This window comes from Haliotis rubra, unplaced genomic scaffold (assembly GCF_003918875.1).
Source record: "Haliotis rubra isolate DU_JTF1 unplaced genomic scaffold, ASM391887v1 Scf465, whole genome shotgun sequence".
Taxonomy (NCBI): Eukaryota; Metazoa; Mollusca; class Gastropoda; order Lepetellida; family Haliotidae; genus Haliotis; species Haliotis rubra.
In genome coordinates, this window is record NW_025767152.1 from 503,269 (window position 1) to 524,149 (window position 20,881).

Below are 20,881 nucleotides of genomic sequence, written 5' to 3' on the forward strand. Positions count from 1 at the left end.
AAGTGTGGTACATGTTTCAGATGTTACTAAGAGAACAATATGTTTAAATGAACTGTAAATATCACTCATCATTTAAGAGTGCTGTTCTATGTTTATAAACTTTATGTAAATTCTGACAAGTATCATGAATAACATATTGATTATCTGATGACATAATACATATAAGCGCCTGTAATGACGCGGATCTAAAGCCCTAGGCAATGTAAATACTTCTTAAGGTATCATACTGTTTACACACTGGTAAACATGATGTTCTTCGTCAATAGATGAACTACCTTCCTTGAAACAAAAGGGACACAATCGCATTAAGTATTCATTATCGTTATAACGTCCTGTTTCTATTGCAAGTCCATAATTACCAATTCTAAACTTTGACATCGTTGTCCTTCTATATAAAGGTAGATCTTCATATAGATAAGATAAGATAATGCTTTATTGCCCGAAAGGGAATTTTGTGTACATCAGAGTTAACATAAGAAAACAACATTTAAGGCATGGGCAGCAACAATGACATTGAATGCATAGTAAACAACATTATTTATAAGACAAACATCTAACAGTAAATATTCTGAGAGAATAATGTTTAAGACTGGTTTAAAACGGATATGCTAACTGATATAAAAGAGTGTTTCATTTGTTAAAAGATACCTACGGCCGGATGGTAAAAATGTATAACAAGGGTTTAAAACATGTGTTGGGTCTTGTAAAATTCTGACAGAAAGATTTAAAACAGATGACATGTGAAGAGTGTCTAAACTATCAAAATGACAACAAGCAAGTTTACCTGCAACTTTACAATCCTCTTTAATGTGTTCTTATTTTGAAGCGACAGAGGTCCATACCAACACTGCATCGAAAATGTTAAAATTGATTGGATACATTATTTGTAAAACAAAGAAATATTAAAGTGGAATCAACGTTGAATGAGCGTACCTTTCTCAGGAGTGGAGGCGAGACTGACATTTGTTGAAGACTGCATTGGTACTTTCAATGGAAGTCAGTTTGTTATCAATGATTGTCCCTAGGTACTTGTACTCCTCTACAACCTCAACTGTTTGATTGTTGATGATGACGGATGCAATAGTCTTCTCCCTTTAATTTATTATTTATATAAACATTTCTCGTCTCTGCGAAAGTCAATAATGAGTTCTTTGGTCTTCTTCACATTTAGTGACATTTCTTGTTTGTAGGAGTCCTCGTTGTCGAAAAGTAGGCTGCCGAGGGCTGTATCGTCGGCAAACTTCCTTTTAACCACTGGTGTGTTGGCACTGAATCTGACAGATTTGTGTCTGCTCATGGGATGTTTTCCGGCACAGAGTTGACAACTTCCGATCCGTGGTCCTGACTCCACACCCTCTCCGAAGTTTCCTTCTGCTCAAACAATTTCCTTCTCTGGAAGCTCTTCAGCTCAGCTCCTGGTGTCCACCAGAATCGTCTGGACCTGGTTTCTTTTATCCTTGACTTTTGGCACCTGTGCATAACTTCGCCTTCCATCAGAAAGGATCACGTGTGATGCACGTTTACTAGACTACTTTTGAAAGCGTCCCGATCTGTCTGCTCTTTCTACTACCTAATAAGTAGGTCGTTATTTAGGTATCTTCTAGAAAGAATGTCACAAACAAACACACAAACAAACACACACACACACACACACACACAAGCTAATCGCTAAAAAATACACACTTGAAACTTTCATGAATTCCACATGCTGCTTGAAATGTGAACAAATGAAGAAGTACTATGCATGATATTTAACAGATCCAAACACTCTCATGAGTCATCTTCACTTCCAGAAAGGAGTTTGACAGCATTGGCGCTATTTAGAAATAGCCGAGCCTTGCAGCAGCAATTAAATTATTGATGTTCTCTATTTTCACATGAGGATATTAGTGGAAAGAACTCTAGGTGAATTGAAATTAAGTCTAAATTCATTGACCATTGTTTTGGGGGTTTTTTTTACAGAAACATAACATCCTTGACAGAGTTCATTAAACCTAATTACTACAATTGCTATTCGACTAATGCAGCCTGACACTCCGACTTGTGTAGCACACAAGTTTTATTTATCCCAGGAACTCGACAGCAATAGCTGTGGAAATAAAATCATTCTCATCGATTTGTTACATAAGAGTCTTCAGTTTTTCTTGAGAGTCCGGCAATATCCGACTGCAGTCTTTTTCGGACGTATTAGTTTAATGAATCCTTTTAACAGACTCTTTTGACGCATTTCCTCGAATAAGTACAACTGCCTTCCTATTGATTCCATCAATGCTTCTTTACTGATCTTTCGCTATCACTGGCGGTCGGTAATTGTGAATGCACTAGAAGTGACATGCGGTGGAAAGACGATAATGAATTATCAAGACTTTCCTTATTTTCGATTTTCTGAGGCGGTCGATTAACAGGTTGTCCTGGTTCTGGTCTTGGTTGTGATGGAAGAAACATTAGGACAACCATTCTGGCTTCAGCAGCTTGGTTCCACTTGTGATGCCACAATGTAACCTTAAAAGTTTTCTGTCCTCTCAAATTGGTGTTTGGTCTGTACGTGTTTGTAACATCGAGGCAGGATGCTCTCACCTGTTCACAAGCTTCTTGTACCCTCACTATTACATAGTGATTCATAAACACTGTCGCGAGTAGAACTTCAAGGTACGTACTTGACATATTTGATCCTTTGCAAACAATATGAACCGTAAAAGCAATAATAAGTTGATCGGACAGTTGCATACACGATCGCCTGTACGGAAGCTCACTCAGGTCATAGTATAAACGTGGCCTCCCTGCTGCTAATAACAACTATAAATGGGTAATGAGTAAACTAACTGACTGAGCTTGGTTTTACGCCGCTTTTAGCAATATTCCAACAACATCACGGCGGGGGACACCAGAAATGGGCTTCACTAAAAGTGTGCCCATGTGGGGATTCGAACCCGGGTCTTCGGCGTGACGAGCCAAGGCTTTAACCATTAGGCTACCCACCGCACCGTAATGAGTAACGTAGGGAGGAGTTGACTGAATACTCGCATGAGAGAAGGTTCGGGATAATTGATTGTTTGTAACATGGAAGGTGTGTTCTGCGAATAATTTGATCAATAAGTCTGTGTTGTTGGGTATCCCTTATGTATTCCTTTAAAGAGAGGTTTTGGATGATATTTACCCCATGTATTTATTCTTAATAATAGATATTTATCATCCCGAAGCACACATACGCTGCCGAACAACACCTTCAACGAAGAGGAATAGTCGACTCATTGACCTGAAGTAGAGTATTATGGTAGCATTTTCGTCTATTTTCTGTATTAGTTTAGTAGAGTATTATGGTAGCATTTTCGACTATTTTCTGTATTAGTTTAGTACAGTATTATGGTAGCATTTTCGTCTATTTTCTATCGCGCTAACGCCTATTGTTCTGAAGTGGTAACCTATTAGAACACCCATTTTTCTCACATTTCCAGTTTAAAGGGTTTATGATGAGTTTTCAAACTAATTTGCTGATCAGTTCCAGTATCTTATGAACTAAATTTGCTGATTATCACACCAATTTGACTGAAATGGCCGTTGTTTAACGAGATCCGATACCCTATAGAGGGTAGATTTATTTCAATTGCTATGAATCAGGAAGGGATTATGGCCATTTCAAAATCAAATGATATCAACCATACAAGAGTAAACCTCTAAAACCTGCAGGTCCGCCTCCTTATTGAAATGAATAGTGTAACTGTTAGATGTTGAGTTAGCTTGAATCCCCAACGAAGACCCATGGGGTATCTGCCATGCCTGCTGCGTTTCCAAGATGCAACTCGTATCTTTTTACTTGAAGGCATTGTGTCAATAATAATGATATTTATCGCTCGCGGCATCAGGAGCAGAAAACATAGCCATGCAACCTCTTTGAGCCACTTGTATGGTTTAGTTCAGGCAAAGGCTAAGGAGTGTTGTAGTTAAAGAGAGGAAGAGATGCTACATAAATAACAGGGGCGTTACTGTAGCCTTGCAGTTAAAAGACCTCTGGATCGATTCTCTAAATGTAATGTGAGAGCCAATTGCTGGTGTCCCCTGTTCAATATTACTGGAATATTGCTAATTGAGGCGTAAAGCGATACTCAAGCAATCAGTCATTCAATCACCGATAACGATATCTGTAATCCCTCATGTGTAAATGTATATGGTTGAAAAATCCGATCTCAAATATCTCAAAGGGTTGATGTTCGTTGATAAGGACAGACTAGGTGAAACAATTGAAACAATGTGAGTGAGTGAGTTAAAATTTAGCGTCACATCGGCAATATTTCAGCCATATGGAGACGAGAATTTGAATCTTAAGACTTAATACATAAGGAATAACAATCTGTCATCGATGGACAGTAGCATAACTAGATTACGACAGTTGTAAGTTACAACTAGTTGATAGCATTTAAAAGAATAGATAAAAAACAACAACACATCGTAAACACGGGCTACATAGATCGTCAGCAAATGAAGATCACAATGCTAGGAACCATGGGGACTTACAGTACTTTTGCTACATGCATGGACTCCAGATGAATTTATACCATCCCTGGGCGGTAGGGTAGCACAACCATTTAGCATGTAGTTAAAGCGTTGAATACAGATCCTCTTAATATAGATGTGTCACGCCGAAGACCTCCCGGAATACAAGTTCGATTTACCATATGGGTGCATACTTATGTTGAAGCCCATTCCTGATGTCCCCCATGAAATGATTCTACATCCACATCCCTCCATGGAATGATCATACATCTACATCCCTCCATGGCATGATTATACATCCTCATCCCTCCAGGGAATGATTATACATCCACATCCCTCCATGGAATGATCATACATCCACATCCCTCCATGGAATGATTATACATCCAAATCCCTCCATGGAATGATCATACATCCACATCCCTCCATGGAATGATCATACATCCACATCCCTCCATTAGGTGAATATATGTCCATATTATTGAGTAGAAATACAAATAATTATTCGTGCCACCTGGAGCTGCTACCTGGGCGCTGGCGCGACAAATCATGGTCATCATTATCATCGTCATCAATGTTCTAACTCTACATGTGTGTCCGCATCGCTTCAATAATGATCCCATATTTTATCTTCTTTTTTTTTTCGTTTTGACAAAACGAGCAAAATGTGTCGAAACTAACCGACGTATGGTTGAGAAATGGTACAACACCACATTTTGGACATTTGTCTCCTTGTCCCATTATCGTGTTGTCGCATTGTCGCGTTTATATTATATCATCGTTTACTTTTACTAAAGGGCGACAATGCCAAAAGCAACATTAGAATGTGTGGCTCTGTATACATATGTCCACGTATAAAATGTGTAACTGAAAGCTCTTCTATAATTCCATACTTTTCTGATAACCAATCTTATTATGTTTCCATCTCTAAATATTCTGATATGTTGGTTCATATAAAGCAACTCCTCGTCACGAGTAGAGATCCACGCCTATGCCCTTTGATTTTTCAATAACACGATAAAACCATAGGCGAGATAGTCGCTCCTTGCGTCAGACCCAATTACCACATGTCTGCAAGAAGATGGAATTTGCCCTCAGAGAAATTTTCTGTAAATACTTGCAGATTGTGAAAACATTATCCTCATGTCGTGAACCTTGGGGACATATCAGGTTTAAAAGAAACGAACTTTACTTATACTGTCGATCTCTGTTCTTAATCATGCTTAAAAGTGCCCAGAGCCTATATGTGTGTAAAATTGACGTGGCGAGAATTAGATATTTCACAAAATTCTGTATTCCAAGGAGATTCTATAAATACAGGGGGACAAGTTAACCTGTTTATCTCGAACGCTAATTCTGCCTTGTGGGTTTCTTTCCAGACATATTGATTCCACATGTTAAATCTTCTGTTGGAAGGAATAGATTTATGGCCTGACTCTGTGGGTGGTCAATAATTTACAAAGAATTTACAAAGTGTTGTGGGGACCTAGAAGTCCCGGGTTCGATTCTCCACATGGGTACAGTGTGTGAAGACCATTTCTGATGTCAACCGACGTGGTATTGCTGGAACATCGCTAAAAGCGGAATCAAAACCATACTCACTCACTCGTTCGTTATCGTCGACATAACAAAACAGTCGGATAATGTTTGAAGCCATCATTTACACCACGATCAACAATGGGTTCAGTCACTAGTGCACATGGAATTGAGACTTGTATAAACAGATTACACGATTAGAGCAGTGAAAATACGCCACAAGAGAAGCAGCTAACCGATCTAAACACGATCCTTTGGGAGGTAAAGCGACCATCCCCAGGACAATACCTTGGGGTGAATTACTATACTCCATAACTACAAGACTACACATGTTTTTACGCGTGCAGCTTCTCACATGCTACGATTACTCTTTTGTAACGCTACTTTCTCCTATGTCACAAACTTTTATAATTTTTATAAGTCACTGGACAAACCATGGATGATAAAGGTGTTTATCTCTCAAAAGGGCCAACTAACCGGTAATTGACAAATGATACTCGTGCTCGACAATAAAAGATGGTTTGTCTGCTTCAAATTAGAAAATTAAAATTTAAAAAGGCATAAAAACTAACATAAGTAAAATGCAACTGTGGATGACAACCCAAGTTGAAGCAACCATGTACATTGACATTTACAATCTCGGCTCACTTGGGAATATCTCAACATACTGTTCACGCAATCCCTTCGAGATGAAGGGATTGAAATCCTGTTGTATTCTCTGATTTATGTATCAGTGCTGTATATATCAACATTTTGGCAACTTAGCGTTATTAAGAGACAGACCCGTTCTCGTCGAGAGCACTGAAGGCTACAACCGGAAGCAATGATTGTATCTACAACGTCTTCTCCCTGATTATGACATTCCCGACAACATGGCCTCCAGCGTTGTCTTTGAAGTCATCCCCCCACATGTTCAATTTCCGCCTGGGATAAAACAAATCGTAGTATGGCATGTGCTTGTGAATCACTATCAAATACAGAATGATGATACCAAGTATTCGTGAAATGGTGACAACGCGTGTGCTGCATACATGCATTCATTATGATTGTTTATTGAGTATGCATGAGTGAGACTTAATGCATTTAAGGCCTGTCGAACTGAAGCTTTTATTGATAGTTGATGACATACTTGGACAAAGTGTCTTCAATTTCCCCTTCTGTTTCAAAACTCGTGACATTATTTTGCATTAGGATAATTTGGGTAACCTTGTATCCTATTCCTATTCATATTTCACATCATCCAAAATTTGGAAACCCAAATGTGCTGTCGTACCTGAACATTCATTTCTCGTTTTCCCTAAAATGTCTTCGTCATTTTGGTACGTAGGTCTGTCAATGTTTACATTCAATATTTCGATTTTCCAATAACTTCGGTCCATCTGAACTTCAAGTTGAAGGAAATGGAAAGAAACATGAAATGTATCATTGCTGTCGGTCACAAGATGAATGGAAAACAACTGTTACACTGAAAGTTTGCGACTGGAAGCGACATTAACACAGACAGTTATCAGCCTTATTTGTTGTTGGGAAATATTTTTCCTTGTAAGTCAGTGATCAGAACATAACTATTTGCCATACACACCACTTAAAATTATTTTACACACTGTACCGGTCACAAGTCTTCCTGTCTGTATACTTTCCAGTCACAGTATATTCTGGTAGGATGTTTGATAAATGCTCAATGCATTTTCGAAGAGTAAAGGAGATCTTTCGGTGTCGTATATGAAGATTGCTTATAGGTAAAGCATTAAAGCAGTTACAATGTTTGATCTGATGTGTCTCAGAAATCAGTGATTGTGGACTCGAATTCAGATTCGCCTTCATGTTTCATAGCATCTCCATACCAAGAATTTCGGTTTGAAAAGTGTTGTAACCGTCCAAGACCAGCATCGCTTCAAGTAATCCTCCCACATCAGGCATATACACCGTCACGGAAGTAAAATTCTTTCCAAAACAGCACTCAACACAAAGCAAACCTCTGACTAAGTAACGTTCCGTTAACATCACATTCCATCAGTCATGTAACTGAAATTGTTTTCAAAATGGTGTTCAAAGCAAACTTCTGACAAGGCTAGTCCATTCTAACTGGCTACGACCTGGTGATGCTCTAATCTTCCTCCCTTTATTAAGTACTGGGACTTGATCTTCCGAAACAGTTACTCTTTATCGTTCGAAACCCTTTATCCACTGACGTGTTGGCATTGAATCTTATAGAACACTGTCTGCACATTACAAAGTTTTCCGGCACAGATCTGAAAACTTCCGGCCGATGGTCCTGACTCCACACACTCTCCTCAGCTGAGTTTCTTTCTGCTCAAATAGTTTCCTTCACTTGAGGCTCAATGACTCTCTTGTCAATCAGGAACGTCCAAACTTGGCTATTTTTGTGTTTGGCCTTTGGAGCCATTTCGTAAAAGGAAGCATCATGTGTGTGTTTCTAACATCTCTGACACTCTTGAGAGCGAACCAATCTTTGTATGACCCAAAAAGAGGGATATCTGTTAGGAAAGAAACAGGTATTATTACTATTTTCGTAATGATGAAGAGAAGAAGAAGAAAATAAAGAAGAGGAATTGTCAGTGGGTGAATCTTGCTGTTCAATGTTCAAGCTACATGTATATCATTCAGGTAGGGGCTGCTACTAATCCATCCTGTCCAGACCAGATAATAAGAACAACCTAACATAATGACAGGCTACGTCGGCACCAAATTACAGTGGCCGAACAATGGATAAGCATGCATTTAAATGCCACTTTCACGCACAAATACACTCAAAAACACACTAACACACACAAACAGACGCGGAAAAAGGATACCCATTTATAACCTTGTTCTCCTCCGCACGCTGGGATGGCAGAAATTACCGAACATAGTGCAAAGTTTTTAAACAGATTAAATCAAGTATTGTGTCTGTACTTACTTAAGCGACATTATCTTCATATTTTCTAATGATAATATCGCCTGATACACACTTATGTTTTGTACCTTCTCTCACAGAAAGACTCTCGGTTGTTTTCAGTAATGATCCCGAGCATTGCAGCTGTGATTAAATTATTGATATTTTAATTTCCCTATCGTCCTCTTTCCAAAACTGAATCAAGGCGTTTCTCACGTGAGAAGTCAGTCGATAGAACGTAACAGATATGGCTGGGGGGGATTGAAATGAAAATCCCTGACAATTGTTCTAAAGAGACACGACATCCTGTCCAGAGTTCAATAAACCAAAATACTACAATTGCAAAATGACTAATGCATCATGACACTGCGCCGACGTGCGTGACAGTTTTACACAGAAACTCCACAGCAATAGCAGTGACAACCAAAATGTTATCGATCTGTTACAGAAGGGAATACTTAGGGTTTTTAAAGTACCCTACATTATTCGACCGAATCATTTTAGGTTGTATTAGTTTAATGAAGCCTTCAAACAAACTCTTTGACGTATCCCCTGAATAAGTACCACTGCCTTCCTATTGATTCCATCAAAGCTTCTTTGCAGATCTGTCACGTTTAACGGCGTGCTGTAATTGTGAATGAACTAAAAGGGACGTGCTGGAAATTAATGAATTAACAAGACCTTCCTTATTTTCGGTTTCCTGAGGCAATTGATTAAGCGTTAGTCGTGGTTCTAATTTTGATAGTGATGGAAGAAACATCAGGACAACTTTACTGGCTTCAGCAGCTGGGTTTCATTTGTAACGTCAAAATTTAACCTTAGAGAAGTTTGGTCTGTCCGTGTTTGTGACTATTAACAACAGTGAGGCCCAATACATTCACTGTAGTTCAAAGAATCACTTTAATTCATTTCTCCCAAGTTCATATTGAAACGCCAATATTTCTAGTTCAAGGCAGATTCGGGTCAATTCAATGCAAGTGCCCTTGCTATAGATTGACTGCAATAAAGACTGACTGACTGACTGAGTTTGGTTTTACGCCGCTTTTAGCAATATTCCAGCAATATCACGGCGGGGGATACCAGGAATGGGCTTCACTCATTGTACCCTTGTGGGGATTCGAACCCGGGTCTTCGGCGTGACGAGCCAACGCTTTAACCACTAGACTACCCCACCGCCCCCTGCAATAAAGAAATAAGGGAGTATATAGTGCCATATAATGTTATCAGTATCACAACATAAACATTCTCAACTTCATCTATAAAGATACACTTTTGACAAAGTTCTACATGTCTAACTACCTGCAGAGATGAATAATGTTACAGTCAACTTACATGGCTACTATTTCAGTAAATATCCCTTATAACTTGTTAAGTAATGACTTTAAAAGCCCTAACGGACGAAGACCTGAGAAATTCTATTTTTAGAACTCGTGCTACAGCGAGCGAGTTTTGAATGCAGCAACCAGTTTTGAGAACGTGGGATACCTACAAATATCAGTACTGAATTTTGCAGAAATGCTGCTGGTAGATTATTACATATCACACAAAGCGTTGACTAGCAAAAAAACGTCAAAGTAATTCACACTGTTTGTAGACATCTGAACCGTAAAATATATCACTGCCAGAAGTTATCTCCCTTTGACACCACTAAGTGCAACCCGCTAAAATTTAATGATAAACCAATGTTTAGGCGCTTTTGTCAACCATAACAATTTTCAGACAAACCGTGAAACAAATACATTCAAAATAAAGTTTTGGCCGTAACATTCACCTTTTCACGAAAGCCATTAGAACCATATGACAGCGACTCATAAAGACTGTAAGAATAAAATTGTCAAGTCTTGCACTGAACATAATCGATCCACTTTAATTCGGAAGAGGTGTTGGTGGTCGGTTGAGAGTTCGGTTTGCCATGACATATTTATTCACGAAATTCTAAAATCTTCCATGTTGTGTTTAACCATTGCGATAGGCTTTCTTTCCCTTGCGAATTTCCTCCTATAGTGGACTGACGCACGTAATTATACTGACTGACTGACTGAGTTTGATTTTACGCCGCTTTTAGCAATATTCCAGCAACATCACGGCGGGGGACACCAGAAATGGGCTTCACACATTGTACCCATGTGGGGATTCTCACCCGGGTCTTCGGCGTGACGAGCCAACGCTTTAACCATTAGGCTACCCCACCGCCCCGCACGTAATTATAACTGAAATAGACTTCAGATAGGCTTTATGCTTAAATCACTATCTCGGGACTTTGTACTTAATGTTTCTATCTATCTTATATTGTATGACCATCTTTACCACTGTTTACAAAGACAGACCTGCACCCATTTCTTCCTCTAGTTTTGCTATGTTTTGGAGAAACACATGGTGTCGTCCCTGTTTGTTTAATGTCCATGTACCTTGCATCGCTGTTGCCTCAGTTTTTTATTATAAGAGATTATATTATAAATGTTTATAATGTTATAAACTTCGTTTTGACGGCGGTCTGTAAACAATCGAGTCTATACCAAATGATCCAGAGATTGAGATCATGAGGATCGATCCTCCGCAATTAGGATACGATGACATGCATCAACCAAGTGAGTGAGTAGACCACCCGATCCCATTAGTCGCCTCTTACGACAAGCAGGGGCTGCTGAAGACCAATCCCGGATCTTCACGGATCACTATTTAGTATTTTGCTTAGTGCATCGGTTTCGGCAGATAACTGAGAATGATAATTCTCTCACGTTGACGTGTTGTAATGACAGGCTGGAATAGGGTATGTGATGTTCAAAATCCTTCGTCCTGTGACTGGAGCGCGCTGATAAGCTAAAAATGCAGCATCTTCAGAACATTATCCTTCTCCAGTTCATGATGTCCGTATCAAACCAAGGATTTTGGCAACTCAAACAGGAAACTGACAACCTGTGCCGTTTCAGAAACGAACAGCATTAAGGATTGTTAAGTTGACCAGCATACAAGATCAGCGTACCTGAGCCTTACATTGACGAACGAAGGTTATTTACAGCTATGTGGAAAATTGCGGGGGATTTGATAAAACAGCGGCATGGCGCAAGGATCAGGATAGTTGTTTATTTAAAGAGTGAGATGAGAATAATCAAACAGATGAGTCTTGGGTGTTCCTGGTCTTTTCCTTTGAAGAGAGTTTGGCACGCGAGTGCATTGGCGATGGTAAATACCCAATACGTAAACAGTAAGTATATTTTGTTAGTAGTGGATATTTACCAACATGAAACACACATGCACTGCCGAAATCCAAAGTACATTTATTATATACACTAAAGTTAAATCTCACTCAAAGAGTGTACTAATTAAATCGTAATAACTGTATTTCATCGCACACATTTCCACTAAAACATACAGCAGTTGACCAAAATAGCATTAAACACGTTTGTACTAAAGAAGTAGTCAATCTGAAATTCCACATTTGCTTCACATCCTGTTGTTTTTTTCAAATCTTAAGAAAAGTCGATCACATGGCTTATGAACCCAAACATTGATGTACTTTTGGAACACCTGTTACTTATTTTTAATTCGCTAGATTCATTAATACCAGGAACGTAAAGGTTTACAGTGAAGATTCCTGCTCTTTGTACTGCTCATATCTTCTGTATTTAAAAACGTGGTTTTGACCAGATTTCCTGTCTCATTCTAAAATATTTTGATTTTATAAATACTAACAGCTACTCAAGTGTAGAAGTATGTATTATGACAAGGAATATGATAATTTATAAAACAAATGTTTTACAATGTGTCTTGCCATCACAACGTGCAATGGGTACAATGTGTGAAGCCCATTTCTGGTGTCCCCCGCCGTGATATTACTGGAATATTGCTAAAAGCTGCTTAAAACCAAACTCACTCACTCACTCACTGGAACGTATTACTATTCTCACAGTAGTGACCTACCATATATGGTGTTTCCTGTTGATCGATGTCGATCAGTTTCAATCTCATAACAACTACATTTGTTGATGATCACATCAATTCCACAAAACTAACCTACCTGGAAAGGTTGTTGTGTATTAGGTCGTTTCTGTCGAGGGTAAATTACATTTGCAAAACGTTCAAGTTTTATCAAATTTGCTACGGATCAGGGAGAGGCCATGTCTATTGCAAAAATAATACATCATTTTAAATCAGCCTAATTAGAATGAATATGCTGATGTCCAAAACAATTAGACAAATATTTCGAAACAAAAGGGAGTATAGTGTACCGAGTTGAAATTTCGGAGGATCAGATTTCATTCGGAACGTTTCAAATTAATTGATTTTATACCATTTGAGAAAGCATTGTGGGCATTTGAAAAAAAACCCACTTCGTTTTATTTTAAGTTAGCAGCAATAATTGCAAAAATTTATTTGGAAAGAACTTGTTTACGTCATTGAGTTACTGAAATGATGTCTCTTATCTTCATCCTGTTCAAGTTAAGGTGAAGGCATGAAGAAGTTTAATGAACTCAGCTATTACCAGCACCTTCTTTTTCCATCATAAGGGATACATATTTCAGTGTCAAAACACTTAAGAATCTTTTTTATACTGTAAATTATCATTTAATACTTGTTTTTTCAAAAGAAATAAAATTATTTGATAAATTTTGAAAAATACGTTTTGTAAATAGGTAAATGTCATCTTATCAATGGTAGTATAAATTAGCATCTGCGATTGTTAGTGGCTGTATCCTACAAAGGGGGTTAAATTATCGTAAAATTATTGTCCTTCTGAGAGGGTACGTAAGTCCCAAAACTTTCAAAGTAAAATTTAAACTTACCAATGTTTTTAAAACGTAGTATTTTTGGTATATTAAATTTCGGTTAAATGTGAATACAATCACCAGCGGCGGAAGGGATAGTGTAAATCCAACTAGGGTCCATGCAGGTAGCCAAAGTAAGGTAAGTCCCCATGGTCCCTAGTATGGTGATCTACCTTCAGTTGTTGGCGACCTATAGCCCGTTTGTAATTCATTGTATTGTCCTACTTAGAAATCCAGTTTTAGAGATAGATACTAGTTCTATTTTTTGAGTCTGTGATAGTCTAGTTGTTGTACTGTCCTTTGAGGACGGATTTTATAATAAATAAATGTTTATACATGTCCAATTTATTCTCGTCACGATGTGGTTGAAATATTGCCGATGTGCCGTTAAATCTTAACTCACTCACTCACCAGCACCTTCTGCTGCTTATTGAGATGAACAGTTGTGATGTATTGGGTTCATGCTGGTTATTCTAGCATGAAGCATCAGCAGTGCCTTGCTCTCTGCCGCCGCGTTGTGAAGGATGCAGCTGGTATCTTCAACCGAAGAGCATTGGGTCAATAACAATGGTGCTCATCATTGACCGCATCGGAAGAGGAAACACACCCATACAACCTCCTTGAACAACTTGTATGGTTCTTTAATGTGAAGGCTGGATAGTGTTGTAGTTAAAAACAGGAAGAGATAGCACATAGATAATGGGGGCTTTGCTTTAGCTTTGTATTTGAAGAGATCTCTTGGATCGATTCTCCAAATATCTGTAATTTGAGAGCCCATTGCTGGTGTCCCGTGTCCAATATTGCTGGAGTAATGCTAACTGAGGCGTGAAACTCAAGCAATAATTCATTCAATCACCGATGATGATATCTGTGATTCCTCATGCGTAATGTATATGGTGGAAATATACGATCTCAAATAACTCAAAGCATTTCTTTGAGTGGCAGTTTAGAAGTTGGGAAGTACAACGCTGACCAAACTGCTTGACAAAGGTACAAGAACCTGTATCGAAAAGTCGCACTCACGAAATAAAATAAGTTGTTATCCATAGTTTGGTCAATATTTGTCGTAAATGAAGGTTTCGACCCATTCCTCTGCGTCTTTGAAAAACAATGCAAACAATGTGAGAGACACAGGATGCTAGTGACACAAGAGTTCAATGTTATTAAAATCAGATCTGGTACCTCCATACAAGACCTCTCTGAAGATCGGACGACAACCCTATAGAGGATCACAGGAGAACTTTCTCGTGAGCGTGCCTGAAGCTGAGGAAACCTAGACTTGCCACATTTTCTAGACCTGCGTTTGCTTTCTTGGATATATTTGCTTCAGGGTATGTACGACAGACTAAGCATCTAAGTTCGAGGTATGATATGGCGAAGCAATCAGACCAGCATATCTGATTTCCCTATCTCGAGCTCCAATCGACCACATCCATGAGTAGATACACCCTGTGTTTGAGCGCCATGACATGGTACTCATGATCATTAAGTTTAGTTTGTTAGTTGTTTAACGCCGCACTCAGCAATATTCCAGCAATGTGGCGGCGGTCTGTAAATAATCGAATCTGGACCCGACAATCCAGTGATCAACAGCATGAGCATCGTTCTGCACAAGTGCGATACGATGACATGTGTCAACCAAGTCATCGAGCCTGACAACTCGATCCCGTCAGTCGCCTCTTACGACAAGCATGGGTTGCTGAAGACCAGTTCTATATATAGTACCTGGAATTTTACTGAATGCCGCGTAAAACTAAACTCGTCTCATCTCTCTTCTCCCCCGATGGTTAACATTTCACGACATGTTTCCATTTTTTAAAGCATTGATTTTGACAATTACACCACACACGATCGCTATAATGATGGGGTTGTATGATTCATCCTTTCAGTCAAAGATGCAAGTCACAGACAAACCCCATCATACATAAAAGGCCAAATAGTGGTGATTCTGCAACACACTATTTGATCCCCAAATGGCAAGATCTTGTTTCCATCAGCCTGACATATTTTCAGGCCATCCATTTTTATGTTGGTGAGCTATAGCCTGTTTATATATTGCAAGGGCCTAAATAGTACAGAATATCATGCACACATGCAAGTTTTAAACCTCTAACTGTGATGTTCTAGTTTTTTGTCACTGCCCTTCGCAGACAGATTTTAAGATTTTACATTCTGAACTATTTAAATATGACCCTTTTTAGTCGCGATATAGCTGAAATATTGCGAAAGTGACTGTAAATGTTTTCTCACTCATCCATTAATACAGAATCATATAATACGCTTGCAACATTTGGGGAACAGAACGCGTGCTCTCTATAAAATATGATTAAAATAGAGAAACTATTTAACCCAAATAGACAATGCACTAATAATCCTGTCGTTAGCGCTCGGTGTCTCCATTTACCTGTCAGCGCATCTCAGATTGCTGTCTGAGAGAATCTGTAAGAATCGAGGGTTTTTTAGATTTCGACTAATGTAATATTTAATGATGACTGGTTGTAGTTCCGCGTCCAAAGGTACTGACAACATACCGATGTTCACCACGCTTGAGGATTACTGTCCTTTGACTGTCAACGTCTGGGAAGCGTTTGCGGATTTTCTCAAAGCTGGCAATTTACTCTGTTACTCTGCCAGGTGAAAAACTAGAGGCACTTAGATAAATGGCAAACAGCGTTGACGAGACTTACGAAGTCAGATAGTTTATTCAGTGTGATATCATTGAAAGCAGAATTCGATTATTTTTGTCTCTGCTAACATGAGACATGACTCTGAAGCTGACATGTTAGTACATGTAATTACGTTTTGGGGGTATCTTCTCCACACAAACAATAACGGCTGTGTCGTAATTTCACACTTTGGAATTTTAGTATTTTCCTGTGGTACATGCAGCCTTGTCAACGGTGCCTGATATCTGAGGGAAAGTAAATCGTTTACAGTTATGTTATAAAAGGGTTATTGACAGTCGTAATAAGGGAACCATTGTCTTGGGTTGAATGATTGTGATTTATCTGTTTTAAATCTGAATCAATTTTAAATAGGACATCTCGCTAGTCAGGTAACCTCAACAGCCAGGAAACCTCGTTGTTCAAGATACGTCATTGTTCTGGAAACCTGTCTTCCGTCACAACTCTTGATATCTTACTTTCGGATCGCGCAAATATATATTCCTATGAAGAATATGTATCCCTATACATGGTTGAAATATGTTAGTTCGGAGACGATTTCACAGGGACCAGTATTGCCGGGGTGTAAATTTACACGTTTAACTTCAATTTTTCGAGGTGATGGGTATGGTAACATGTTTAAGACAATTGCACCTCCCAGTTGCTGGTAGGGATTTAGCACACGCGATAAGTGCTGGGAGTAGGGGCTCAGAACAAGTAGACATCATTTTTATCTCTTTGAATAACCGTCATCATCGATCAATCAATTAACATCGACCATAAATTAATCAATCATCATCAATCTCTTCATCAGGTGAATATTGATTCGTACACATCGCCTCCGTGGTGTAGTGGTTAGAGCGTTTCGCCCGGAGAGCGGAAGGTCGCGGGTTCGATCCCTGACCGCGTCATACCAAATGACGTTAAACAATGGTACTTGTTGGTCCCTTCCTGGCGCTCGGCATTAATGGGTACAACAAGGGCTGGTCGGCTCAGAGTCAGTATCTGAGTGGGGTATTCATGCTTTACTGCGGCAGTATCTCAGTGGGCTAGCGCTGTAAAACCAGCTTAAGTCTGGGCTAGTACAAGCAGCCGCACATACACATACACACGCATGCACGTCGTCATATGAGCGAAATATTCTCAAGCACGACGTTAAACCCAATTTCACATCACATAACATCACATCCATCGCGAGAACATTGGTACATACACATATACATCAATCGCAGGGATATTGATCCATATACCTCCTCTAGGGCAATATTGTCTGTGTACCTCACACAAGAAAACATAGATCTATATCCATGAACTGTCTGAGTATAGATCCATATCCCTTTATCGACTAATCTAAATAGTAATTCCTTCATAAGAGGAATATAAAACTGTTTTCCTCCATTTGGGGAATACAGAGCCTAATCACCCCATTAGATGAATACAAATAACACATCACAAAATAATTCCGGAAACTCATTTGTCTTGGGCCCCGTTTCACAAAGGTGCTACAACTGTCGTACCTCCTATACTGTAACATAGACTTACGACAGTCGTAGCGCTACGATAGCTTTGTGAAACGGGTCCCAGAAGTGCTCAACAAAGTAGACGATTTCTGACACAAAATGTTACTAATTTCAAAATTAAAACTACGTGGTACATGTGTATACTTATCCCTGCTTCGGATAAATATATACCTCCACATGTCTTTATCAGGTACATCTATTTTTAACACTGCTTCAGAGTAAAAGTAATTACCTTTGGCGACTACATGATGCGAAAACAAACACTTTCCGCCCTCGGCCCTGGGGTGGACATTCTCTTCCCATAGAGGATACTTGTCATATCTTCCTTCGAACCTCTGTTCTAATACGGCCCTTTCATGGTGCGAGTGTTCAGGATTCGTGATTGGTTGCAATCAGATTTAGTTGTGCAATCAGCGACGTTGTTTCAAATGTGATCACTCGCAAGGCCTCGTTAATTTCCGTATGCTTCGGGAGAACTAGAACCTCTTCCCCTGTGCGATGCGCAAACGTTTCTTCTAGACAAAACTCGGTCGTGTAATGGCCAGCGGATCAATGGCGGCCCTTTTGACAACGGACAAGCTAGCCATTAAATGTCTTGTGGGTCACATCAACACAAGTCCCCGGCAGAGGAGGGATATTTGTGGCCCCATATTTGATTGTATTAGTCAAGTTGGATCTAAGTCGATGTAACACGTGTTCTGATTGGATAGAAAGAATGCATTTGTGTTGCGATTTTTTGCCGCTAGGGGAGTTTACGAGAACCGGATAATATGGCCGTATTAGAACAGAGGTTCGTAGGAAGATATGACAAGTAACCTCTGTGGGAAGAGAATGTGGGGTGGACTGACCGAACTGTGACTGAAGGCCAGTGAAGAAGTCAGGGCCCCGTTTCACAAAGCTATCGTAGCGCTACGACTGTCGTACCTCCTATACTGTAACATAGACTTTCGACAGTCGTAGCCCTGCGATAGCTTAGTGAAACGGGTCCCTGGTCCCTGGACCATGCTTTTGTACAATGACCATGCCAAGTGCCATCGTACAGAGGCATTCATTTATAAAGTAATATACATTCGACACTTGCTGTTACTGCTGTCTCTACCCGTGAAGATCCGGGTTAGAATTCTTCAGTAACCCATGCTTGTCGTAAGATTCGACTAACCGGATCAGGTGGTCAGGCTCGCTGACTTGGTTGACACGTGACACATGTCATCGGTTCCCAATTGTGTAGATCGATGCTCATCCTGTTGATCACTGGATTGTCTGGCCCAGAGTCGATTATTTACAGACCGCCGCGATATACCTGGAATATTGCTGTGTGCAACAAACAAAATACTGCTGTCCCTGTTATCCAGTATTTCATCGAGTGAGAGAATGAGTGAGTGAGTGAGTGGTGCTACTTTCCGCCCATCAGCAGACTTGCAGGTATTGGCGGCGATAACCTTTTACTGAGAATTCCAGCATGTTCACATAAAGAGTGGGTGAGTGAGTATGATTTAACGCCGCTTTGAGCAATATTCCAGCAATATCACGGCTTGAGATACCAGAAATAGGTTTCAAATATCCCAAATATAACATGTAACAGGTAAGTGGTGGTTTGTTTGTCGTAATGCGATTGCCAATATTGAATACCATGCCTATTAACTGGCTTACGATCGGTATACTAAAGTTATATGCATGCAAATGACACAGAAAAATCATAGTAGAAGTAGAACAAAGAGCCAAACATGAAGAAAAGTTAGGAAGCAGTCCTTATGTCAATTTGCGCTTACACAACTGTTTGCAATACGGATATGAAAAATATTGTGGTGGATACAAAAACATTCCAAAACCATTAATCGAAACGTTTCCATTTTTTACCTGTGTATTTGACAGGAAATTGACAATAGCACTTATATTGCACTATATCCACGCCATGAAGGTATGCTCAAAGCGCATTGCCTCAAACGATGGAAACAGAGGCAGTTGAGTTCTACACAATGGTATGAGTTGTGTGGGGATTCTTTTAGGTATAGTGCTTGAAAAGGTGGGTTTTACGACTGGATTTTAAACATTCTAGAGATGGAATCAACTTCAGTGATTCGGGTAGAGAGTTCCACAGAGTAGCGGCTGAGACAGAGAAGGATCTGGAGCCGAAAGTTTTAAGTTTGGTGACAGGTACTCGAAGGAGCTGTTGTTAGCTAGAGCGCAGAGCTCTTGAAGGGAGGTATGGGACAGTCAGATCACTCAGATAGGCAGGTCCAGTACCATGGACAGCTTGGTAAGTGAGTGCGAGTATTTTGAAAATAAATTCGCTCATGAATGCGAAGCCAGTGAAGCGAGTTTAGCACTGGTGTGATGTGTGCCTTTATGCTCGTCCGAGTGACCAATCTGGCAACATAGTTTTGGATGTGCTGCAGACGCCTGATCTGTTGATTGGTGATTCCATAGAGCCAACTGTTGCAATAGTCTAATCGAGAGAATATCAGAGATCTCACGAGGGAGGCAGCTGCGTCTCTCGTCAGCAAATGTCTTATGGCACTGATGTTCCTCAGGTGGTAATGACTGACCTTGCAGCAGTGGCTCACATGATCTTCCATGGATACAAGGTACTTAGTACTTTTCGCGCTGCGTGTCACCGGGGAATAGATAACAGTAAAGTGCACATTTATGCAATATCAGAAGTGACATTCTTGAGCCGGAAAAACAAGCAACATGTGTGAAACTAACAGACGTGCGGGCTTGGAACAACGTCACATTTGACCGCTTATCTCGTTGTCGAGATATGTCGCTCTGTCGGCAGAGTCACCCAATGTGCAGGAAAAGGCACGAAAATGTCCCTTTTAGGAATCAATACTTTTTGGATATTGAATCTAATTATGTTCCCATTTCCCCCATAATCTGATAATTCTGTTTCATATAAAGCAGCTTATAACAAGAGCTCCACGCCTATGGCCGTTTGAACAACGTTATAAAACCACAGGCGAGATAGTCGCTCCTTGCGTCACACCCAGTTACCATGTCTGCAACCGG